The sequence below is a fragment of the Xiphophorus hellerii genome, chromosome 17 (assembly GCF_003331165.1).
Source record: "Xiphophorus hellerii strain 12219 chromosome 17, Xiphophorus_hellerii-4.1, whole genome shotgun sequence".
Lineage (NCBI taxonomy): Eukaryota > Metazoa > Chordata > Actinopteri > Cyprinodontiformes > Poeciliidae > Xiphophorus > Xiphophorus hellerii.
The window spans coordinates 3,437,358-3,463,385 of NC_045688.1; the positions used below are offsets into that span (position 1 = coordinate 3,437,358).

The following is a 26,028-nucleotide window of genomic DNA, read 5'->3' on the forward strand; positions in this document are numbered from 1 at the left end:
TATGTTGAAGTAGCGCTACTCGTTCTTCAGTACAGTTATCTGTTCTCGTTTGTGTTCAGACTCACCCGGTGACATCACAAACTAGAGCTAACCTTTTATGGATCAGTGGAAAGAAGAAAGCCAATAGAAATTAGCCTGTTAGAGAAACAACAAACCAGAAGGAAGAAGTTGCTCTTCCACGAAACCTTCTGACCTAAATGCAGAATAAACTGAATAAAAACCAACTCTGGAAGAAAACCAGTTGAAGGTCGCATTTTTAAGATTTCTGAGTAGCTATGAAACCTGAAAACATGAATGTTGTGTAAGTGATTAACAGATTAACTGGATGTGCAGTGTGTTGGTGTCTGCAGCGGTCTTAATGCGTGTTTGTGTCGCCTGTCAGAGAGAAGATGCCGTTCCACCATGTGACGGCAGGTCTGCTCTACAAGGGGAACTACTTGAGCCGCTCGCTGTCCGACAGCGACAGCGACGTTCTGGCCAGCATCTCTGAGGAGGAGCTCGACGGTAAGGCTTTTCACACATCTGCCTCAGCTTTTAACACTTCACCTCAAGAGGATCACATGTGTTTGGTGCCTTTGCATTTACTGTGTGAATATTTGTATTTTTGTGGGGAGGAATAAGACGATCTGGTTTTGCTCTCAGAAGCTGACGACGCGAGCTTTAGTCACTGTTTTACCAATTTGAAACCAATTTATTGTGACAAGGTAACTCAAGCACGTCCTTTCTGTGAAAAACAAAAAACACTTTGAGGAAAATGGCTGGACCTGAAACACACTGCTGCATACTAATCACAGCAAACAAACCTTTGCTCTGTTCTTTGTTACACTTCATGCCAGCTTACGGTCAGAACCACAGCAAACCGCTGCCTGAAATGGAAAAGAAGCAGAAATGTTGAGTAAAAATGGAAAACCCTTTGGAAATAAACATGGGCAAACTTATTTAGCAAGAAGATGTAAGCCCCAGTGCATACAAGTTACTGCTGTTAAAGAAACTTTTTGTTTTTCAAAGTACTAAACCTGCAGCACTGCAAACACACAAAAGTATTTTTGTCTAGTTTCCAGTGCAAATATCTTCATGTTCTTGAAATAAGACAAATCTATCTTACAAGTAACTTTTGAGCAAGATATAGCAGCTTTTTTAAATTTAAAATGTCTTAATACAAGATAAATACTTTCCCAAAGGATCTAATACTTTTATGTCAATATGAAGGAATTATTGACTGAAAACAAGCTCAGATATCTTGCTGAAAAATTACTTGTAATTTAGTTTTGTCTTATTTCAAGTAAACAAAGATATTTGCACTAGAAGCTAGATCAAAATAATTGGTAATATTTTGTGTTTTTCCAGTGTTCACTTTAAAATTTTATTTCTTTTTGGTCATTTTTAGTCATTTTAGTCCAAATTTATTTGTATAACAGCAACAAAGCATCTGAAAGTGCTTTACATCTTAACCAAACAAAAATAAAAAGTCATAAAAACAACATAAAGTCAACAATTTAGAAACCAAGCATTGCGTTTTGATGAATGTCGTCATCAAAAATAATCAATACACCTCAAATGTATTGGTCAAATATGTTGATCAGTGTTCCAGTAACTATTAATCAAAACAACTCTAAACTGGTGGGTTTTAACTTTGAGTTAAAGGAACTCTGTGTTTCGGCTGTTTTAGAGTTTTCTGGAAGTTTATTCCAGATTTCTGTTGCTCAGAAGCTGAAAGTTGTTATTTCAAGTAAACAAAGATATTTGCAGTAGAAACTAGATCAAAAGTAATTGGTAAGATTTTGCGTTTTGCAGTGAGTGTAAAAAGCAGAAAAGTTGCTACCGACCCAGATTCTGTTTTTTAAAGGTCAAAAACAGGAAAATAAAACTTTGGTTTGTTTTAAGCTTTAAAATGGTGCAGCATAAACTCATCCTGGTCTGTTTTTAACTCTCACAGAACAATCTGTCTTCCAGTATAATTTCTGCTGTGACTCCTCTTGCTCTTTATGAACCTTTTGTTTTCTAGCCTGTCTGAGAGTAATCACCCGGCTCTGTACAGCATCTACCTGATCAATAACAGTCTGCTGGAGTCAGCAGCGGCAGCCTCACAGGCAAACTAGACTTCCTCCCTCGTTCCAAAAATATTAATCCACTGATGCGGCATTAAGCTGCTGCCGCCTGGAAAATTGGCAGCGCGGCGCGCGGTAATGGCCAGGTACTCTGTCAGGGTCGAGCTTTAATATGCATGAAGGAACCTGCGAAGTATGAATTCCTCACTCCTAGTTTCAACGGGCCTATGTTGTTTGGCAGGTAGGAAATTGTCGGGAGCGAAGACGATTCATACGGGTTCCATTTGAAAACACTCCGACTGGCTAACTGCTGCCTGTCAACAGAATAATTACTGTAAAAGGATTTACCGTGCGCGCCATGCTGGATTGATGGCATCACGAAACACCTGGAGCTGAGAGGTTATTAGTTTGTTTTTGCAAGCGGCTGAAAGGGGAACAGAGTCTTTAGTGCCTCAAACAATTAATCAACTTCTTTCTAATATAATGGAAAGGACCAAAGTTAACAGATGTGTTCTGTTTGTTTATGCATGAAGCGCCCAGCAGTACTTTGTTTCTGTACTTAAGTATGTTTTTCATGTATCTGTACTTTGCTTTTAAATAGATTTAATTTTGGGGAGGGTCTCCAAAAGTTGCATTCAAGTAAGATTTAAAAAGTATTTGATAAAAAGTCTACTCAAGTTCTGAGTAACTGATCAAGTTATCAATCATTTAATGTAAAAAATTTACATCATCAAACGGACCATAAAGTTAAGTGGAAATTTTGGTATTTTAAGGATCAAAATGACAATAATTCATATGAAGCCTAGGCGCAAATTCAAACTGGAAGACTCTTTTATCCCCACCGGGACCTGCTAATTGAAGCGACCCGCCTACAGACATCGGCCTATCAACGCTGGACCAAGTCCAAGTCCCAGCTGATAAGGACCTTCATTCATGGTGTCCTTCGCTCTCCAGCCGAGCTCAACCCACCACCACCTCTCCTCCTCCATTCGGCCGGTCCTTAGGCCCGCTCCCTTCTTCAACCTCCACCACCAGTGCCGGGCCCGGGGGGATGACGTTCCTATCGGCATCGGGAATGCTCATCTGAAGCCTATCGCTAATGCTGCGATAACCGTTATCCCCAGCCGGGTCCGAGCGCCAAAGACTTTAAATCCTGTATGTCAATAAACTCTTCTAATTGTCTTTTCTCCGTCTGAGTCTCTCCAGATTGAAATAACTATCAAAAAACAACAAAATCAGGCAAAAGAAAATTTTTTCAAACCAGTTTCTTTCAATAAAAAACTTATGAAATTTTAACATTAACAGTTAAAAACATACACAGAACACAGCAAATTTACTCATGAAACGCTGTATATGATTAAATTTGTCCAAAATATATGTTATATATATGGCGTGTCAAAAAAACACCCACAGCTCATCCTAATGGACCTTACCAAGCTCCGTCCACAACCGACCCACGTGACCGCAAGTCTCACAAACAAAGCCTCGTTGTTTCTATGTAAACATGACTGATTAGTGCATCATTTCTACTGGATTTTCACAATATATCAGCTACTAAATGGACAGAGGAACTAACAAGTTCATGTCATCATCTGGGAGGAGGTTACTGGTTTCTCAGTCACAAGCTGGTTGCAAACCTGAGGCCAGCAGGTGTCAGTCAGTTATGGTAGATCTGAACTTTGACCTCAATATGAGAAGCTACAGACTGATAGGAGGAACCAAAGAGCTCTGTAAAGGTAAAGGCAAATCTTCTGAAGTTGGGATATAATTAATTTAATTTCACATAATTACCGCGGTAGAAGCCATTTGTTTGTTAAAATTTTATGAAATATATTTGTTCTATTTGATGTTTGTTGTGAATGACGTAAACTCACAAACGAACGAGGTAATTAGTCCAACATTTAGAAACTACAGCGGCTGTAATGAGCCACAGCAAAGGTAAACAAAGGTAAAATAACCTGAACAGGTGATCAACTCAAAACCACTCCTACCTTTTTACTCTCTCTCTCTCTCTGTAGTTTAAGCACACCTGTTACCGTGGCAACCGCCTGCGCCCCGCAAGACGAGCAAAGATTAGTTAAAAACATAACATTCAGTCCGTTACGATATCAAGTTTCCAGGCTTGATATTTATTTCTCGATTATTAATCAGCGCTTCCCTGAACACAGCGATGGTTGATTTGACTAGCTGTACTTGGTGCTAACGTGGCTAACAGAGTAACAGTTTAGTCCAAAGCCTTTTCTGCTAAAATAAAACCTTTAGTGTATGTCAGATACAGACACGTTGCATATTGATCTGTTTAGCTAACGTAAGACTGTGTAGCAGACAGGCTTCAAGGTGTAGAAGTTGTATCAGTTCTGCCATTATGCTGCACTTAGCTAACGGGAAGCTAAGTGTGTTTGTGAGACGGCCACGCACGTGACCACGTAGAATGGGCATCAGCCAATGAAAAGCGGCCTCTCTGGTAAGGTCCATCCCACAGTTACAGAACAGCAACAGCAAAAAGGGGGTGGAGCTGCCGGTTACTGGTTGCTATGGTAACCACCAACCGCCAAAACACCAAGAAATGTCTGGAGAAACAACTTGACTAAACAAAATAAATTCAAAGAATAAATAAACACATTTCGACAAACTTCACATCTATAGTATTGTTAAAATAAAACCCATTCTCCTCCACTGGTTTGAAACGTTTTAAAGTCTGTGAGACAAGCTGAAGAAAACAGAATAAAAATCTTTTCCAACATGACAAAAAATGAACCGAATACACGAGGTGACCGTCAAACAACTGCGAGTTTCCTGAGGCAGAAACTCCAGGACCAAAACTGGATGCCGGTGACGGTGAGGCCAGGGGCCCATCAACACGTTTGCTGTAAACTCAGATGATTTCCAGCGTCCATCCAACACGAAGTGCAGCGAAGGGACTCTCTCACAGGCACTTCCGGTTTGCTGGACACTGCTGGGTTTTATTACCTGACTGGTTCCACTGTGTGCATGTTGACAGGAACTGAAAACATTCCTCCCAAAGTTCCTGTAAAACAAAAATGATTTAATTCAAGTCGCAGATATCAGCATTTCAACTGTCGTCCAACGTATGTCAGACTGATTAATCCTGATAATTCGTTCTATGAGAATAAGCTAGATCCATCTAAAACAAATTCAGACATCGTATCTGCAGATTTGTTTTTTTAGATATCTGCTAATTTTGTAATTTTAAAGCCGTTGCTTCCTCTCCATAAACTGCTCTGCAACTGATTTAGTTCATAATTAGTTATAAAAACAACTTATTGACTCATTTTGTAATTATGATAATTCCTTAAAATGAGCAGAATAATATTATTTCTTGAATGACAAGTACAATTTTTAACATGTTTAATAATTCTAACCCATAGACCCATTTTCTTATATGTACCACGGTGAACTGTTGTGTGTCTTTTAATTCTTTAAATATTATTTAATATACTATTATTTAATTCTAATTATTTAATATTATTTAGTGTGTTTTTTTATATGTAACCTATCCTTTTAGATTAAAAAGGCTTTTATTTATTTATTTTTTGATGGAAGAAGTTTGTTAACTTGCCATATTGCAGTATTTTTATCCAGCAGTGTTTTTGTTTTTTTTTGGCAGTAAGTTCATGTTTTTTGGTGTCTGGAAAATTAGTAGTTTCAAAAACTTCTGGAATGTAACTTCAGGCACTGCGCCGTTACCTAGCAACCCAAGCTGAGCTCCAGAACATTTGGTCAGCTGGTTTTACCGCTATATGCACTGTACAATGGCTATTGTTGTTTTTGAATTACCATCCAGAAACCACTTGCTGCATTCTTGAGTTTCCATCACAAAAGTGTGCAAAACTCTGAAAATACATAATTTCACGGTTGGGCTGTTCCCATTAAATAAGAAAAATAATTAAAATCACATGTAAACAAGTTTGTTGACATGAAAAATGGAAACGCAGATGCTGCGCTGCGTCTCACCTGAACCGAAATGTTGAATGGGCAGCAGGAAGATAAAATCCAGGCTTCAAAGCCAGAAAGATGAAAAAAAGTAGAAGTTGGGGATTTGAAAAGATGTCTGACAGTCAGAGGCAGGTGGAGCAGATGAAACATGTGACTCATCTTACACACTCCCACCAAGTTGGAATGTCAAAAAGCTGAATAATGATCCACCCAGACGTCCAAACTGCTTTAGAAAAGTCCCTGCAGTATAAATACATACTGATACCAGAGACGAGAAGAACAAACATGTTAACCAAAAGACTGAGAGGCGGGTTCCTCTCTACAACCTAAAAAAAAAGAAATGTTCTTCAAACTAACCATTTACTAAAGTTTAATTGGGAAACTTATAATTTCTACATTTTTGCTGAAGCGCCAGCTTTAAACTTAGACTTAGACTTGTACTTTATTGATCCTTTGGGAAGACTCCCTCAGGAAATTGAAGTTACCACTCAAAAGTAAACTCAAAGTTTACCATTTTACAACATCAGAAATGGCTGTTTAAATCAGAATCAGAAAGGCTTCGTTATTCTGCAAGGGGAAATGATTCATTTGATGACACTAAAAAAGAAATAAAAGGTCACTAATTTACGGTAAAATACCGGCATCTGAATTTTACCATATTAGTCCAATATTTATACGGTAAAATTCTGGCAACCACAGCTGGCAATATTTCACTATAAATTATAACGTTTTTTTTTTTTTTACAGTACATCTAAAGTGCTAAAATATTAGAAAAAGCAAAATATAAGCATAACACATAATTATTTTTACAGCTACTACACTGTATATATGTTGACTTTTTTTTAATTGTTTTTTTAAGTCAACATCAGTGACGTGTGGTGAGGTTCATAGCTGGTGAGGCATTGACTTAATCATAATCATATTTACAAATATAGAAACCCTGCATGTTATTGTTTACATAAGGAAACTTCGCGCATGCCGACAAAGCTGGAGGTCAAAAAGTCTAAACCTTTACTTACCATCCATAGCCGCGCTGCTGCCGTAGAATAATTCTGTTAACTCAAACTTGGACATTAGATATTAATTTCTGCTGGGCTCCACAGCAAAGTGGAAAACCGTTAAAGTACAACTCAAAACCACGTTTTTCTCGCTCTCCGTATCAACGCAGCTACGCGCAGACTCGTTGCCATAGCAACTGACAACAATGCCCCTAAAAAAACACTCAAATATTTCCCACACAAAGAGCAGAACATTCAGTCTGTTGCAGTAGTATGGTTTTAGGCTTAAAGTTTATTTTGCGATTATTAATAAGTGATTGATGTAAGAGGAGAAAACTATAAATATATCGCTGCACTTGACTGTATGGCTAGCTCCATGGCTAGCTCCATGGCTAGCTCCATGGCTAGCTCCATGGCTAGCTCGCTGTTACTGTCTCTTATCTGCAGTTGTGGAGTCACAACGTCTGGGATCCATGAGCGCCCCCTGCCATGAGGCAAGAGAACTGCTGCCTCACCTCCAGTCTGTTCTCTGCCGTTCTGATCGCTACTAGCACACGAAACATGTTACCCAAACAGTTAGTGACAAAAAAACAAACACTGTACCTTATATACATAAGCTAAATTATGAAAAATCAGTTTATACATTCAATGTTTTTAGCCATTTTATTGGCGACATTCAGACAGGAGGAGCATGCTCTCATCGAATGGCAGCCAGTGCCGTTAGCTCACTGCACGTCACTGTTCAACAAATATTAAATTCTTACTTTAATGTCAGAATTCTGACTTTTTTCTCAAAATTCTGACTTTAACCTCTTTTCTTTTTTCTCAGAATCAGAATAATTTAAACAAATTTAATTTTCAAACTCAAATCTACCAAGTAAATTTGGACAAAATGTATAAAGTGCATGTGAAGTGATTATTTATGTTACAACATAATTGATAAACACCTACAAATGTTTGGTTATTTATTTGGATTTTGACATAAATTGACAGAAGTCTTTATTTTGGCCCTTATATTCTTCCGTACTATTTTCATGTAAATGCAACAGTTAATTTAGTCAGTAACAGCTTTTTCGATAAGGTAACAACAGGATTGAATGAAAAGTCGGGTTGCAGATGTTAATTCATGTCAAACTTGGATAAATCTCACGATTAAAATGTTGAGCAGCTGTTTGCCGTCCAGCTGTGTTTGGAGTTATTTAGATTTTTTTCCCGTCTGATTTCCGATTTCAGTCCAAATAAACGCCACAGTCTGTATGTTTACCACTTAGTGCTTTGCAATACTTAAAAAGGCGATTACAGAGTTTATTCAGGTCATTAAAAGCCTTGCGCTGGCTGCCTTTTGCTGAAAGTGTAAAATCATTCATCTGGTTAATTTCCCATCTGAGAGCAGAAGCTGCTGCTGCCTTCGGGGAGAGCCTGCGGTCTTCTTACCGTCTGGATAATGGCTTTAAAAGTTGACATCCATGTCAGTCATACAGAGGCAGGTTGCATCGGTGTCAGCTTTTATTTATAACAACCAATTATAGAGCAGCAAGAGAGGGAGAAAGGAGAACTTTATGTATAAATCCTGGAAGAATAACCAGTCTGTAACCTGACTACGTTAGTGCTGCAAGATGAAGTCGTAAATGTGCTTCCACAATGTTTTTAGTTTGTGATCGAAATGTAACGTTTTCCCCAGGAAAGTTGAAACTAATGTACTGTTTCTTCATTAGCTCTCTGTATCTGCGTCCCATTTTCTCACACGACGTAATGAAGCGTATTCCTAACCATTTTCTGTCTAAATTTGTAACGTCGTTAATGCTAAGCCTTGCAGAATCCTGAAAAGTTTTGGTTTTTAGTCGCAGAGTAAACCACAAAGGAAAAGATAAAGCAGGAGAAGATCCGGTCGCCTTCGTCTTCTGGATCTGTTGTTACAGTTTAACTGAAAACTGCTTCAGTTTTTAATGTATTTAAGAAACATTTAGGATTTTTTTCATACCTTGGAATAGTAGTACTACACCTTCAACTTTTAAACATTTTGCAACCACAAACGTCATTTGGTTTTGAGATTTTGAGAAAGCAGTGTATGTCTAGTTTTGACACCTAAAGTTTTTTTTAGTCTGCTCTGTTCACTCACACTTTCAATTATGACCAGTTACCTTCAGAAGTCGCCTATTTTAGTAAATATAAACTTTTTCACTTAATCTTATCATAACTCCAGGTTTTTAAAGAGAAAAAAAAAAAGGAACAAAATAAATCCACTTGAGAATATTAATTTTAATAACAAAAACAAAAAATTATCCATGAACATTTAAATAAGATCTGCTGCTGGAGATCCGTCAGAAAATTGTTTTATTTTCTGCAAAAAAACAATTTTTTTTTTGTTTGGTTTCTTAGTTTTGTGCTTTTTGTTTAAATTTAGAAAAAATTTCCTATTCTCTGTGTGTGGCCTCCTGCCTTGCTGTGGGTAGCAGCCTTGGTTTTTGTTATTTTTAGATTAAAGCATTGATTTTTTTTTTTAATGGCTATGTCTGAGGTTAGGGGTACCTCCATTTTAGCACCTGTTCATATCTAAATTGTAGTGTCTTTCTATTTTGTATTTGCTTTGTTTAACCCGAGTCTAATCTGCTCATTGTGCATGCACTGTCTTTTTAAATGTTTTTTAAGAAATATTATAAACATTGTTTAGAATATCTGAACCAACTTCAAAGTATCCAAGGAGACCAGGCATGATGCCTTTGCATTTCCTAAAAAACAAATCTCAAATAAAGAATTATTTATTGAACCGTGTATACACTAAGAATATTAGAAAATATAATTTTGATGTGATGATGTGAAAAATGAGTAAAAATGAGTCATAGTAGTATGATATGAAAATTAGTTAAAATGAGTCATAGTATAGTATGATATAAAAAATGAGTAAAAATGAGTCATAGTATAGTTGATGTAAAATTTGACCAAAATTCAGTCATAGTATAGTATGCTATGAAAAATGAGTAAAAATGAGTCATAGTATAGTATGATGTGAAAATGAGTAAAAATGAGTCATAGTATAGTATGATATGAAAAATTAGTTAAAATGAGTCATAGTATAGTATGATATAAAAAATTAGTTAAAATGAGTCATAGTATAGTATGCTATGAAAAATGAGTAAAAATGAGTCATAGTATAGTGTAACCTAAGTGTCATTTTAAACCTTCATGTCCTCTGATTTTCTACTTTTGCCTTTTAGCCTAATCTCGCGATGTTTTAATAACCTTAGGAGTGATTCTCGCGAGATTATTTAGCCAATCGTGGCTAAGTATTGGGGTCACGTGTACCGTCGCAGTTTATTGGCTCGGTATATTAGCTGGAGCGAAAGGCATGAAGGTTAGATCGCGTCGGAAGGAGCAGAGCTGGCAGGTCAGTTAAAGCGTAGTATCATTTAATGTCTGTAAATATGTACGATGCTCACTTAATGTACTGAACTGTAGGAGCCCATTATTGTGAGCCGGAAAGGAGATGGAAAAGATCCGGTAGTATGACACAAAACTGCGGAACTGGTGAGTGTTGTTTGAATGACTTAGCGTTGGCTTGTAATCACTGCTATTGTGTAGCCACTAAAAACTGATTGAACATTGCTTTTGATAACCAAAACGGGTAATTGAAGTATTTATTGAGCACTGGTTTGTATTAGTATTTTATATTTCATGTTAAATTGATAATATGGCGTATATTTATTGAATGTTTCATGAATGTAATTTATATTGAATTTTAGATTTATTGCAATTGATTGAATATGATAGAATTATTTATTGAACCGTGTATACACTAAGAATATTAGAAAATATATTATATTGAGGAAGTGGTCCTGTTTGTTGTTCAGGCCAGATGGATGGTGAGCTATGAGACCAGGCCTAGAGCCAAGGAAGGAATTCACCTGTTGGTGATTAAGGACTGTTTACTTCTCCTACCACAGCCGGTAGGAGAATCCTACAAAGGACTCTGCTCCTTCTTTGATTGGACTTTCATTTACCCAAGACGTGAATCAAGCTCCGGATACTCGCCTTGTTGGTGAGCCTGATTGATCCCCATTCGGGGTGGATGGACTAAGGGGGGTGTGAGATGAACTTTAACTTTGGGACCGATTAATTAATTAGTTTTTTTTTTTAATTGTTTAAATCACTCAAGTTTTATTACAAAATAATTACAAAGTAAAAAAAAAGGAAACAAAATAATAAATCACTTGAGAATATTAATGTTTAATAACAAAAACAAAAAATTATCCATGAACATTTAAATAAGATCTGCTGCTGGAGATCCGTCAGAAAATTGTTTTATTTTCTGCAAAAAAACAATTTTTTTTTTGTTGGTTTCTTAGTTTTGTGCTTTTTGTTTAAATTTAGAAAAAATTTCCTATTCTTCTGTGTGGCCTCCTGCCTTGCTGTGGGTAGCAGCCTTGGTTTTTGTTATTTTTAGATTAAAGCATTTTTTTTTTTAATGGCTATGTCTGAGGTTAGGGGGTAACCTCCATTTTAGCACCTGTTCATATCTAAATTGTAGTGTCTTTCTATTTTGTATTTGCTTTGTTTAACCCGAGTCTAATCTGCTCATTGTGCATGCACTGTCTTTTTAAATTTTTTTTAAGAAATATTATAAACATTGTTTAGAATATCTGAACCAACTTCAAAGTATCCAAGGAGACCAGGCATGATGCCTTTGCATTTTTCCTAAAAAACAAATCTCAAATAAAGAATTATTTATTGAACCGTGTATACACTAAGAATATTAGAAAATATAATTTTGATGTGATGATGTGAAAAATGAGTAAAAATGAGTCATAGTATAGTATGATGCAAAATCTGAGCAAAAATCAGTCATAGTATAGTATGAATGAAAAAATTGGTTAAAAATGAGTCATAGTATAGTATGATATAAAAAATTAGTTAAAATGAGTCATAGTATAGTATGCTATGAAAAAATGAGTAAAAATGAGTCATAGTATAGTATGCTATGAAAAATGAGTAAAAATGAGTCATAGTATAGCATGATGTAAAATTATTAAAAATTCAGTCATAGTATAGTATGATATGAAAAATTAGTAAAATGAGGCATAGTATAGTATGATATGAAAAATGAGCAAAATTCAGTCATAGTATAGTATAATATGAAAAATTAGTAATAATGAGTCATAGTATAGTATGCTATGAAAAACGAGTAAAAATTAGTCATAGTATAGTATGATATGAAAAATGAGCAAAATTCAGTGATAATATGGTATGATATGAAAAATGAGTAAAAATGAGTCATAGTATAGTGTAACCTAAGTGTCATTTTAAACCTTCATGTCCTCTGATTTTCTACTTTTGCCTTTTAGCCTTAATCTCGCGATGTTTTAATAACCTTAGGAGTGGTTTCTCGCGAGATTATTTAGCCAATCGTGGCTAAGTATTGGGGTCACGTGTACCGTCGCAGTTTATTGGCTCGGTATATTAGCTGGAGCGAAAGGCATGAAGGTTAGATCGCGTCGGAAGGAGCAGAGCTGGCAGGTCAGTTAAAGCGTAGTATCATTTAATGTCTGTAAATATGTACGATGCTCACTTAATGTACTGAACTGTAGGAGCCCATTATTGTGAGCCGGAAAGGGAGATGGAAAAGATCCGGTAGTATGACACAAAACTGCGGAACTGGTGAGTGTTGTTATGAATGACTTAGCGTTGGCTTGTAATCACTGCTATTGTGTAGCCACTAAAAACTGATTGAACATTGCTTTTGATAACCAAAACGGGTAATTGAAGTATTTATTGAGCACTGGTTTGTATTAGTATTTTATATTTCATGTTAATTGATAATATGGCGTATATTTATTGAATGTTTCATGAATGTAATTTATATTGAATTTTAGATTTATTGCAATTGATTGAATATGATAGAATTATTTATTGAACCGTGTATACACTAAGAATATTAGAAAATATAATTATATTGAGGAAGTGGTCCTGTTTTGTTGTTCAGGCCAGATGGATGGTGAGCTATGAGACCAGGCCTAGAGCCAAGGAAGGAATTCACCTGTTGGTGATTAAGGACTGTTTACTTCTCCTACCCAGCCGGTAGGAGAATCCTACAAAGGACTCTGCTCCTTCTTTGATTGGACTTTCATTTACCCAAGACGTGAATCAAGCTCCGGATACTCGCCTTGTTGGTGAGCCTGATTGATCCCCATTCGGGGTGGATGGACTAAGGGGGGGTGTGAGATGAACTTTAACTTTGGGACCGATTAATTAATTAGTTTTTTTTTTTAATTGTTTAAATCACTCAAGTTTTATTACAAAATAATTACAAAGTAAAAAAAAAAAGGAAACAAAATAATAAATCACTTGAGAATATTAATGTTTAATAACAAAAACAAAAAATTATCCATGAACATTTAAATAAGATCTGCTGCTGGAGATCCGTCAGAAAATTGTTTTATTTCTGCAAAAAAACAATTTTTTTTTGTTTGGTTTCTTAGTTTTGTGCTTTTTGTTTAAATTTAGAAAAAATTTCCTATTCTTCTGTGTGGCCTCCTGCCTTGCTGTGGGTAGCAGCCTTGGTTTTTGTTATTTTTAGATTAAAGCATTGATTTTTTTTTTTAATGGCTATGTCTGAGGTTAGGGGTAACCTCCATTTTAGCACCTGTTCATATCTAAATTGTAGTGTCTTTCTATTTTGTATTTGCTTTGTTTAACCCGAGTCTAATCTGCTCATTGTGCATGCACTGGTCTTTTTAAATGTTTTTTAAGAAATATTATAAACATTGTTTAGAATATCTGAACCAACTTCAAAGTATCCAAGGAGACCAGGCATGATGCCTTTGCATTTTCCTAAAAACAAATCTCAAATAAAGAATTATTTATTGAACCGTGTATACACTAAGAATATTAGAAAATATAATTTTGATGTGATGATGTGAAAAATGAGTAAAAATGAGTCATAGTAATAGTATGATATGAAAAATTGGTAAAAATGAGTCATAGTATAGTATGATGTGAAAAATGAGTAAAAATGAGTCATAGTATAGTATGATATGAAAAATTGGTAAAAATGAGTCATAGTATAGTATGATATAAAAAATTAGTTAAAATGAGTCATAGTATAGTATGCTATGAAAAATGAGTAAAAATGAGTCATAGTATAGTATGCTATGAAAAATGAGTAAAAATGAGTCATAGTATAGTATGATGTAAAATTATTAAAAATTCAGTCATAGTATAGTATGATGCAAAATTTGAGCAAAATTCAGTCATAGTATAGTATGATATGAAAAATTGGTAAAAATGAGTCAAAGTATAGTATAATATGAAAAATTAGTAAAAATGAGGCATAGTATAGTATGATATGAAAAATGAGCAAAATTCAGTCATAGTATAGTATAATATGAAAAATTAGTAATAATGAGTCATAGTATAGTATGCTATGAAAAACGAGTAAAAATTAGTCATAGTATAGTATGATATGAAAAATGAGTAAAAATGAGTCATAGTATAGTGTGATGGGAAAAATTAGTAAAAATTCAGTGATAATATGGTATGATATGAAAAATGAGTAAAATGAGTCATAGTATAGTGTAACCTAAGTGTCATTTTAAACCTTCATGTCCTCTGATTTTCTACTTTTGCCTTTTAGCCTTAATCTCGCGATGTTTTAATAACCTTAGGAGTGGTTTCTCGCGAGATTATTTAGCCAATCGTGGCTAAGTATTGGGGTCACGTGTACCGTCGCAGTTTATTGGCTCGGTATATTAGCTGGAGCGAAAGGCATGAAGGTTAGATCGCGTCGGAAGGAGCAGAGCTGGCAGGTCAGTTAAAGCGTAGTATCATTTAATGTCTGTAAATATGTACGATGCTCACTTAATGTACTGAACTGTAGGAGCCCATTATTGTGAGCCGGAAAGGGAGATGGAAAAGATCCGGTAGTATGACACAAAACTGCGGAACTGGTGAGTGTTGTTATGAATGACTTAGCGTTGGCTTGTAATCACTGCTATTGTGTAGCCACTAAAAACTGATTGAACATTGCTTTTGATAACCAAACGGGTAATTGAAGTATTTATTGAGCACTGGTTTGTATTAGTATTTTATATTTCATGTTAATTGATAATATGGCGTATATTTATTGAATGTTTCATGAATGTAATTTATATTGAATTTTAGATTTATTGCAATTGATTGAATATGATAGAATTATTTATTGAACCGTGTATACACTAAGAATATTAGAAAATATAATTATATTGAGGAAGTGGTCCTGTTTTGTTGTTCAGGCCAGATGGATGGTGAGCTATGAGACCAGGCCTAGAGCCAAGGAAGGAATTCACCTGTTGGTGATTAAGGACTGTTTACTTCTCCTACCCAGCCGGTAGGAGAATCCTACAAAGGACTCTGCTCCTTCTTTGATTGGACTTTCATTTACCCAAGACGTGAATCAAGCTCCGGATACTCGCCTTGTTGGTGAGCCTGATTGATCCCCATTCGGGGTGGATGGACTAAGGGGGGGTGTGAGATGAACTTTAACTTTGGGACCGATTAATTAATTAGTTTTTTTTTTTAATTGTTTAAATCACTCAAGTTTTATTACAAAATAATTACAAAGTAAAAAAAAAAAGGAAACAAAATAATAAATCACTTGAGAATATTAATGTTTAATAACAAAAACAAAAAATTATCCATGAACATTTAAATAAGATCTGCTGCTGGAGATCCGTCAGAAATTGTTTTATTTTCTGCAAAAAAACAATTTTTTTTTTGTTTGGTTTCTTAGTTTTGTGCTTTTTGTTTAAATTTAGAAAAAAATTTCCTATTCTTCTGTGTGGCCTCCTGCCTTGCTGTGGGTAGCAGCCTTGGTTTTTGTTATTTTTAGATTAAAGCATTGATTTTTTTTTTTAATGGCTATGTCTGAGGTTAGGGGTAACCTCCCATTTTAGCACCTGTTCATATCTAAATTGTAGTGTCTTTTCTATTTTGTATTTGCTTTGTTTAACCCGAGTCTAATCTGCTCATTGTGCATGCACTGTCTTTTTAAATTTTTTTAAGAAATATTATAAACATTGTTTAGAATATCTGAACCAACTTCAAAGTATCCAAGGAGACCAGGCATGATGCCTTTGCATTTTCCTAAAAAACAAATCTCAAATAAAGAATTATTTATTGAACCGTGTATACACTAAGAATATTAGAAAATATAATTTTGATGTGATGATGTGAAAAATGAGTAAAAATGAGTCATAGTATAGTATGATGTGAAAAATGAGTAAAAATGAGTCATAGTATAGTATGATGCAAAATCTGAGCAAAATCAGTCATAGTATAGTATGATATGAAAAATTAGTTAAAATGAGTCATAGTATAGTATGCTATGAAAAATGAGTAAAAATGAGTCATAGTATAGTATGATATGAAAAATTGGTAAAAATGAGTCATAGTATAGTATGATATAAAAAATTAGTTAAAATGAGTCATAGTATAGTATGCTATGAAAAATGAGTAAAAATGAGTCATAGTATAGTATGATGTAAAATTATTAAAAATTCAGTCATAGTATAGTATGATGCAAATTTGAGCAAAATTCAGTCATAGTATAGTATGATATGAAAAATTAGTAAAAATGAGGCATAGTATAGTATGCTATGAAAAATTAGTAAAAATGAGTCATAGTATAGTATGATGTAAAATTATTAAAAATTCAGTCATAGTATAGTATGATGCAAAATTTGAGCAAAATTCAGTCATAGTATAGTATGATATGAAAAATTAGTAAAAATGAGGCATAGTATAGTATGATATGAAAAATGAGTAAAAATGAGTCATAGTATAGTATGCTATGAAAAATGAGTAAAAATGAGTCATAGTATAGTATGATGTAAAATTATTAAAATTCAGTCATAGTATAGTATGATGCAAAATTTGAGCAAAATTCAGTCATAGTATAGTATGATATGAAAAATTAGTAAAAATGAGGCATAGTATAGTATGATATAAAAAATTAGTTAAAATGAGTCATAGTATAGTATGCTATGAAAAATGAGTAAAATGAGTCATAGTATAGTATGATATGAAAAATGAGCAAAATTCAGTCATAGTATAGTATGATATGAAAAATGAGTAAAATGAGTCATAGTATAGTGTGATGGGAAAAATTAGTAAAAATTCAGTGATAATATGGTATGATATGAAAAATGAGTAAAATGAGTCATAGTATAGTGTAACCTAAGTGTCATTTTAAACCTTCATGTCCTCTGATTTTCTACTTTGCCTTTTAGCCTTAATCTCGCGATGTTTTAATAACCTTAGGAGTGATTCTCGCGAGATTATTTAGCCAATCGTGGCTAAGTATTGGGGTCACGTGTACCGTCGCAGTTTATTGCTCGGTATATTAGCTGGAGCGAAAGGCATGAAGGTTAGATCGCGTCGGAAGGAGCAGAGCTGGCAGGTCAGTTAAAGCGTAGTATCATTTAATGTCTGTAAATATGTACGATGCTCACTTAATGTACTGAACTGTAGGAGCCCATTATTGTGAGCCGGAAAGGGAGATGGAAAAGATCCGGTAGTATGACACAAAACTGCGGAACTGGTGAGTGTTGTTATGAATGACTTAGCGTTGGCTTGTAATCACTGCTATTGTGTAGCCACTAAAAACTGATTGAACATTGCTTTTGATAACCAAAACGGGTAATTGAAGTATTTATTGAGCACTGGTTTGTATTAGTATTTTATATTTCATGTTAATTGATAATATGGCGTATATTTATTGAATGTTTCATGAATGTAATTTATATTGAATTTTAGATTTATTGCAATTGATTGAATATGATAGAATTATTTATTGAACCGTGTATACACTAAGAATATTAGAAAATATAATTATATTGAGGAAGTGGTCCTGTTTTGTTGTTCAGGCCAGATGGATGGTGAGCTATGAGACCAGGCCTAGAGCCAAGGAAGGAATTCACCTGTTGGTGATTAAGGACTGTTTACTTCTCCTACCCAGCCGGTAGGAGAATCCTACAAAGGACTCTGCTCCTTCTTTGATTGGACTTTCATTTACCCAAGACGTGAATCAAGCTCCGGATACTCGCCTTGTTGGTGAGCCTGATTGATCCCCATTCGGGGGGATGGACTAAGGGGGGGTGTGAGATGAACTTTAACTTGGGACCGATTAATTAATTAGTTTTTTTTTTTAATTGTTTAAATCACTCAAGTTTTATTACAAATAATTACAAAGTAAAAAAAAAAAGGAAACAAAATAATAAATCACTTGAGAATATTAATGTTTAATAACAAAAACAAAAAATTATCCATGAACATTTAAATAAGATCTGCTGCTGGAGATCCGTCAGAAAATTGTTTTATTTTCTGCAAAAAAACAATTTTTTTTTTGTTTGGTTTCTTAGTTTTGTGCTTTTTGTTTAAATTTAGAAAAAATTTCCTATTCTTCTGTGTGGCCTCCTGCCTTGCTGTGGGTAGCAGCCTGGTTTTTGTTATTTTTAGATTAAAGCATTGATTTTTTTTTTTTAATGGCTATGTCTGAGGTTAGGGGTAACCTCCATTTTAGCACCTGTTCATATCTAAATTGTAGTGTCTTTCTATTTTGTATTTGCTTTGTTTAACCCGAGTCTAAATCTGCTCATTGTGCATGCACTGTCTTTTTAACTGTTTTTTAAGAAATATTATAAACATTGTTTAGAATATCTGAACCAACTTCAAAGTATCCAAGGAGACCAGGCATGATGCCTTTGCATTTTCCTAAAAAACAAATCTCAAATAACGAATTATTTATTGAACCGTGTATACACTAAGAATATTAGAAATATAATTTTGATGTGATGATGTGAAAAATGAGTAAAAATGAGTCATAGTATAGTATGATATGAAAAATTAGTTTAAAATGAGTCATAGTATAGTATGATATAAAAAATGAGTAAAAATGAGTCATAGTATAGTATGATGTAAAATTTGACCAAAATTCAGTCATAGTATAGTTATGCTATGAAAAATGAGTAAAAATGAGTCATAGTATAGTGTAACCTAAGTGTCATTTTAAACCTTCATGTCCTCTGATTTTCTACTTTTGCCTTTTAGCCTTAACTCTCGCGATGTTTTAATAACCTTAGGAGTGATTCTCGCGAGATTATTAGCCAATCGTGGCTAAGTATTGGGGTCACGTGTACCGTCGCAGTTTATTGGCTCGGTATATTAGCTGGAGCGAAAGGCATGAAGGTTAGATCGCGTCGGAAGGAGCAGAGCTGGCAGGTCAGTTAAAGCGTAGTATCATTTAATGTCTGTAAATATGTACGATGCTCACTTAATGTACTGAACTGTAGGAGCCATTATTGTGAGCCGGAAAGGGAGATGGAAAAGATCCGGTAGTATGACACAAAACTGCGGAACTGGTGAGTGTTGTTATGAATGACTTAGCGTTGGCTTGTAATCACTGCTATTGTGTAGCCACTAAAAACTGATTGAACATTGCTTTTGATAACCAAAACGGGTAATTGAAGTATTTATTGAGCAACTGGTTTTGTATTAGTATTTTATATTTCATGTTAATTGATAATATGGCGTATATTTATTGAATGTTTCATGAATGTAATTTATATTGAATTTTAGATTTATTGCAATTGATTGAATATGATAGAATTATTTATTGAACCGTGTATACACTAAGAATATTAGAAAATATAATTATATTGAGGAAGTGGTCCTGTTTTGTTGTTCAGGCCAGATGGATGGTGAGCTATGAGACCAGGCCTAGAGCCAAGGAAGGAATTCACCTGTTGGTGATTAAGGACTGTTTACTTCTCCTACCCAGCCGGTAGGAGAATCCTACAAAGGACTCTGCTCCTTCTTTGATTGGACTTTCATTTACCCAAGACGTGAATCAAGCTCCGGATACTCGCCTTGTTGGTGAGCCTGATTGATCCCCATTCGGGGTGGATGGACTAAGGGGGGGTGTGAGATGAACTTTAACTTTGGGACCGATTAATTAATTAGTTTTTTTTTTTAATTGTTTAAATCACTCAAGTTTTATTACAAAATAATTACAAAGTAAAAAAAAAAAGGAAACAAAATAATAAATCACTTGAGAATATTAATGTTTAATAACAAAAACAAAAATTATCCATGAACATTTAAATAAGATCTGCTGCTGGAGATCCGTCAGAAAATTGTTTTTATTTTCTGCAAAAAAACAATTTTTTTTTGTTTGGTTTCTTAGTTTTGTGCTTTTTGTTTAAATTTAGAAAAAATTTCCTATTCTTCTGTGTGGCCTCCTGCCTTGCTGTGGGTAGCAGCCTTGGTTTTGTTATTTTTAGATTAAAGCATTGATTTTTTTTTTTAATGGCTATGTCTGAGGTTAGGGGTAACCTCCATTTAGCACCTGTTCATATCTAAATTGTAGTGTCTTTCTATTTTGTATTTGCTTGTTTAACCCGAGTCTACTCTGCTCATTGTGCATGCACTGTCTTTTTAAATTTTTTTTAAGAAATATTATAAACATTGTTTAGAATATCTGAACCAACTTCAAAGTATCCAAGGAGACCAGGCATGATGCCTTTGCATTTTCCTAAAAAACAAATCTCAAATAAAGAATTATTTATTGAACCGTGTATACACTAAGAATATTAGAAAATATAATTTTGATGTGATGATGTGAAAAATGAGTAAAAATGAGTCATAGTATAGTATGATGCAAAATTCTGAGCAAAATCAGTCATAGTATAGTATGATATGAAAATTGGTAAAATGAGTCATAGTATAGTATGATATAAAAAATTAGTTAAAATGAGTCATAGTATAGTATGCTATGAAAAATGAGTAAAAATGAGTCATAGTATAGTATGCTATGAAAAATGAGTAAAAATGAGTCATAGTATAGCATGATGTAAAATTATTAAAAATTCAGTCATAGTATAGTATGATATGAAAAATTAGTAAAAATGAGGCATAGTATAGTATGATATGAAAAATGAGCAAAATTCAGTCATAGTATAGTATAATATGAAAAATTAGTAATAATGAGTCATAGTATAGTATGCTATGAAAAACGAGTAAAAATTAGTCATAGTATAGTATGATATGAAAAATGAGCAAAATTCAGTGATAATATGGTATGATATGAAAAATGAGTAAAAATGAGTCATAGTATAGTGTAACCTAAGTGTCATTTTAAACCTTCATGTCCTCTGATTTTCTACTTTTGCCTTTTAGCCTTAATCTCGCGATGTTTTAATAACCTTAGGAGTGGTTCTCGCGAGATTATTTAGCCAATCGTGGCTAAGTATTGGGGTCACGTGTACCGTCGCAGTTTATTGGCTCGGTATATTAGCTGGAGCGAAAGGCATGAAGGTTAGATCGCGTCGGAAGGAGCAGAGCTGGCAGGTCAGTTAAAGCGTAGTATCATTTAATGTCTGTAAATATGTACGATGCTCACTTAATGTACTGAACTGTAGGAGCCCATTATTGTGAGCCGGAAAGGGAGATGGAAAAGATCCGGTAGTATGACACAAAACTGCGGAACTGGTGAGTGTTGTTATGAATGACTTAGCGTTGGCTTGTAATCACTGCTATTGTGTAGCCACTAAAAACTGATTGAACATTGCTTTTGATAACCAAAACGGGTAATTGAAGTATTTATTGAGCACTGGTTTGTATTAGTATTTTATATTTCATGTTAATTGATAATATGGCGTATATTTATTGAATGTTTCATGAATGTAATTTATATTGAATTTTAGATTTATTGCAATTGATTGAATATGATAGAATTATTTATTGAACCGTGTATACACTAAGAATATTAGAAAATATAATTATATTGAGGAAGTGGTCCTGTTTTGTTGTTCAGGCCAGATGGATGGTGAGCTATGAGACCAGGCCTAGAGCCAAGGAAGGAATTCACCTGTTGGTGATTAAGGACTGTTTACTTCTCCTACCCAGCCGGTAGGAGAATCCTACAAAGGACTCTGCTCCTTCTTTGATTGGACTTTCATTTACCCAAGACGTGAATCAAGCTCCGGATACTCGCCTTGTTGGTGAGCCTGATTGATCCCCATTCGGGGTGGATGGACTAAGGGGGGGTGTGAGATGAACTTTAACTTTGGGACCGATTAATTAATTAGTTTTTTTTTTAATTGTTTAAATCACTCAAGTTTTATTACAAAATAATTACAAAGTAAAAAAAAAAAGGAAACAAAATAATAAATCACTTGAGAATATTAATGTTTAATAACAAAAACAAAAAATTATCCATGAACATTTAAATAAGATCTGCTGCTGGAGATCCGTCAGAAAATTGTTTTATTTTCTGCAAAAAAAACAATTTTTTTTTGTTTGGTTTCTTAGTTTTGTGCTTTTTGTTTAAATTTAGAAAAAATTTCCTATTCTTCTGTGTGGCCTCCTGCCTTGCTGTGGGTAGCAGCCTTGGTTTTTGTTATTTTTAGATTAAAGCATTGATTTTTTTTTTTAATGGCTATGTCTGAGGTTAGGGGTAACCTCCATTTTAGCACCTGTTCATATCTAAATTGTAGTGTCTTTCTATTTTGTATTTGCTTTGTTTAACCCGAGTCTAATCTGCTCATTGTGCATGCACTGTCTTTTTAAATGTTTTTAAGAAATATTATAAACATTGTTTAGAATATCTGAACCAACTTCAAAGTATCCAAGGAGACCAGGCATGATGCCTTTGCATTTTCCTAAAAAACAAATCTCAAATAAAGAATTATTTATTGAACCGTGTATACACTAAGAATATTAGAAAATATAATTTTGATGTGATGATGTGAAAAATGAGTAAAAATGAGTCATAGTATAGTATGATATGAAAAATTGGTAAAAATGAGTCATAGTATAGTATGATGTGAAAAATGAGTAAAAAATGAGTCATAGTATAGTATGATATGAAAATTGGTAAAAAATGAGTCATAGTATAGTATGATATAAAAAATTAGTTAAAATGAGTCATAGTATAGTATGCTATGAAAAATGAGTAAAAATGAGTCATAGTATAGTATGCTATGAAAAATGAGTAAAAATGAGTCATAGTATAGTATGATGTAAAATTATTAAAAATTCAGTCATAGTATAGTATGATGCAAAATTTGAGCAAAATTCAGTCATAGTATAGTATGATATGAAAAATTGGTAAAAATGAGTCAAAGTATAGTATAATATGAAAAATTAGTAAAAATGAGGCATAGTATAGTATGATATGAAAAATGAGCAAAATTCAGTCATAGTATAGTATAATATGAAAAATTAGTAATAATGAGTCATAGTATAGTATGCTATGAAAAACGAGTAAAAATTAGTCATAGTATAGTATGATATGAAAAATGAGTAAAAATGAGTCATAGTATAGTGTGATGGGAAAAATTAGTAAAAATTCAGTGATAATATGGTATGATATGAAAATGAGTAAAAATGAGTCATAGTATAGTGTAACCTAAGTGTCATTTTAAACCTTCATGTCCTCTGATTTTCTACTTTTGCCTTTTAGCCTTAATCTCGCGATGTTTTAATAACCTTAGGAGTGGTTCTCGCGAGATTATTTAGCCAATCGTGGCTAAGTATTGGGGGTCACGTGTACCGTCGCAGTTTATTGGCTCGGTATATTAGCTGGAGCGAAAGGCATGAAGGTTAGATCGCGTCGGAAGGAGCAGAGCTGGCAGGTCAGTTAAAGCGTAGTATCATTTAATGTCTGTAAATATGTACGATGCTCACTTAATGTACTGAACTGTAGGAGCCCATTATTGTGAGCCGGAAAGGGAGATGGAAAAGATCCGGTAGTATGACACAAAACTGCGGAACTGGTGAGTGTTGTTATGAATGACTTAGCGTTGGCTTGTAATCACTGCTATTGTGTAGCCACTAAAAACTGATTGAACATTGCTTTTGATAACCAAAACGGGTAATTGAAGTATTTATTGAGCACTGGTTTGTATTAGTATTTTATATTTCATGTTAATTGATAATATGGCGTATATTTATTGAATGTTTCATGAATGTAATTTATATTGAATTTTAGATTTATTGCAATTGATTGAATATGATAGAATTATTTATTGAACCGTGTATACACTAAGAATATTAGAAAATATAATTATATTGAGGAAGTGGTCCTGTTTTGTTGTTCAGGCCAGATGGATGGTGAGCTATGAGACCAGGCCTAGAGCCAAGGAAGGAATTCACCTGTTGGTGATTAAGGACTGTTTACTTCTCCTACCCAGCCGGTAGGAGAATCCTACAAAGGACTCTGCTCCTTCTTTGATTGGACTTTCATTTACCCAAGACGTGAATCAAGCTCCGGATACTCGCCTTGTTGGTGAGCCTGATTGATCCCCATTCGGGGTGGATGGACTAAGGGGGGGTGTGAGATGAACTTTAACTTTGGGACCGATTAATTAATTAGTTTTTTTTTTTAATTGTTTAAATCACTCAAGTTTTATTACAAAATAATTACAAAGTAAAAAAAAAAAGGAAACAAAATAATAAATCACTTGAGAATATTAATGTTTAATAACAAAAACAAAAAATTATCCATGAACATTTAAATAAGATCTGCTGCTGGAGATCCGTCAGAAAATTGTTTTATTTTCTGCAAAAAAAACAATTTTTTTTTGTTTGGTTTCTTAGTTTTGTGCTTTTTGTTTAAATTTAGAAAAAATTTCCTATTCTTCTGTGTGGCCTCCTGCCTTGCTGTGGGTAGCAGCCTTGGTTTTTGTTATTTTTAGATTAAAGCATTGATTTTTTTTTTTAATGGCTATGTCTGAGGTTAGGGGTAACCTCCATTTTAGCACCTGTTCATATCTAAATTGTAGTGTCTTTCTATTTTGTATTTGCTTTGTTTAACCCGAGTCTAATCTGCTCATTGTGCATGCACTGTCTTTTTAAATTTTTTTTAAGAAATATTATAAACATTGTTTAGAATATCTGAACCAACTTCAAAGTATCCAAGGAGACCAGGCATGATGCCTTTGCATTTTCCTAAAAAACAAATCTCAAATAAAGAATTATTTATTGAACCGTGTATACACTAAGAATATTAGAAAATATAATTTTGATGTGATGATGTGAAAAATGAGTAAAAATGAGTCATAGTATAGTATGATGTGAAAAATGAGTAAAAATGAGTCATAGTATAGTATGATGCAAAATCTGAGCAAAAATCAGTCATAGTATAGTATGATATGAAAAATTAGTTAAAATGAGTCATAGTATAGTATGCTATGAAAAATGAGTAAAAATGAGTCATAGTATAGTATGATATGAAAAATTGGTAAAAATGAGTCATAGTATAGTATGATATAAAAAATTAGTTAAAATGAGTCATAGTATAGTATGCTATGAAAAATGAGTAAAAATGAGTCATAGTATAGTATGATGTAAAATTATTAAAAATTCAGTCATAGTATAGTATGATGCAAAATTTGAGCAAAATTCAGTCATAGTATAGTATGATATGAAAAATTAGTAAAAATGAGGCATAGTATAGTATGCTATGAAAAATGAGTAAAAATGAGTCATAGTATAGTATGATGTAAAATTATTAAAAATTCAGTCATAGTATAGTATGATGCAAAATTTGAGCAAAATTCAGTCATAGTATAGTATGATATGAAAAATTAGTAAAAATGAGGCATAGTATAGTATGATATGAAAAATGAGTAAAAATGAGTCATAGTATAGTATGCTATGAAAATGAGTAAAAATGAGTCATAGTATAGTATGATGTAAAATTATTAAAAATTCAGTCATAGTATAGTATGATGCAAAATTTGAGCAAAATTCAGTCATAGTATAGTATGATATGAAAAATTAGTAAAAATGAGGCATAGTATAGTATGATATAAAAAATTAGTTAAAATGAGTCATAGTATAGTATGCTATGAAAAATGAGTAAAAATGAGTCATAGTATAGTATGATATGAAAAATGAGCAAAATTCAGTCATAGTATAGTATGATATGAAAAATGAGTAAAAATGAGTCATAGTATAGTGTGATGGGAAAAATTAGTAAAAATTCAGTGATA

General features: G+C 33.7%; 4 long non-coding RNA genes across 4 annotated transcripts; all 4 read left to right on the forward strand.

Moving 5' to 3' along the window:
* Positions 1 to 12,387: 12,387 nt before the first annotated feature.
* On the forward strand, positions 12,388 to 13,321 carry LOC116736512 (uncharacterized). The gene is made up of 2 exons (XR_004342593.1): positions 12,388 to 12,655; positions 12,981 to 13,321. It is a non-coding gene; the product is annotated as an uncharacterized LOC116736512 (long non-coding RNA).
* Positions 13,322 to 14,675: 1,354 nt separating this feature from the next.
* Positions 14,676 to 15,608, forward strand: LOC116736519 (uncharacterized). Its single transcript, XR_004342597.1, has 2 exons — positions 14,676 to 14,943; positions 15,268 to 15,608. It is a non-coding gene; the product is annotated as an uncharacterized LOC116736519 (long non-coding RNA).
* A 3,719-nt stretch (positions 15,609 to 19,327) lies between these two features.
* On the forward strand, positions 19,328 to 20,060 carry LOC116736522 (uncharacterized). Its single transcript, XR_004342599.1, has 2 exons — positions 19,328 to 19,392; positions 19,720 to 20,060. It is a non-coding gene; the product is annotated as an uncharacterized LOC116736522 (long non-coding RNA).
* A 3,516-nt stretch (positions 20,061 to 23,576) lies between these two features.
* Positions 23,577 to 24,474, forward strand: LOC116736515 (uncharacterized). The gene is made up of 2 exons (XR_004342596.1): positions 23,577 to 23,808; positions 24,134 to 24,474. It is a non-coding gene; the product is annotated as an uncharacterized LOC116736515 (long non-coding RNA).
* The last annotated feature ends 1,554 nt before the right edge of the window (positions 24,475 to 26,028 follow it).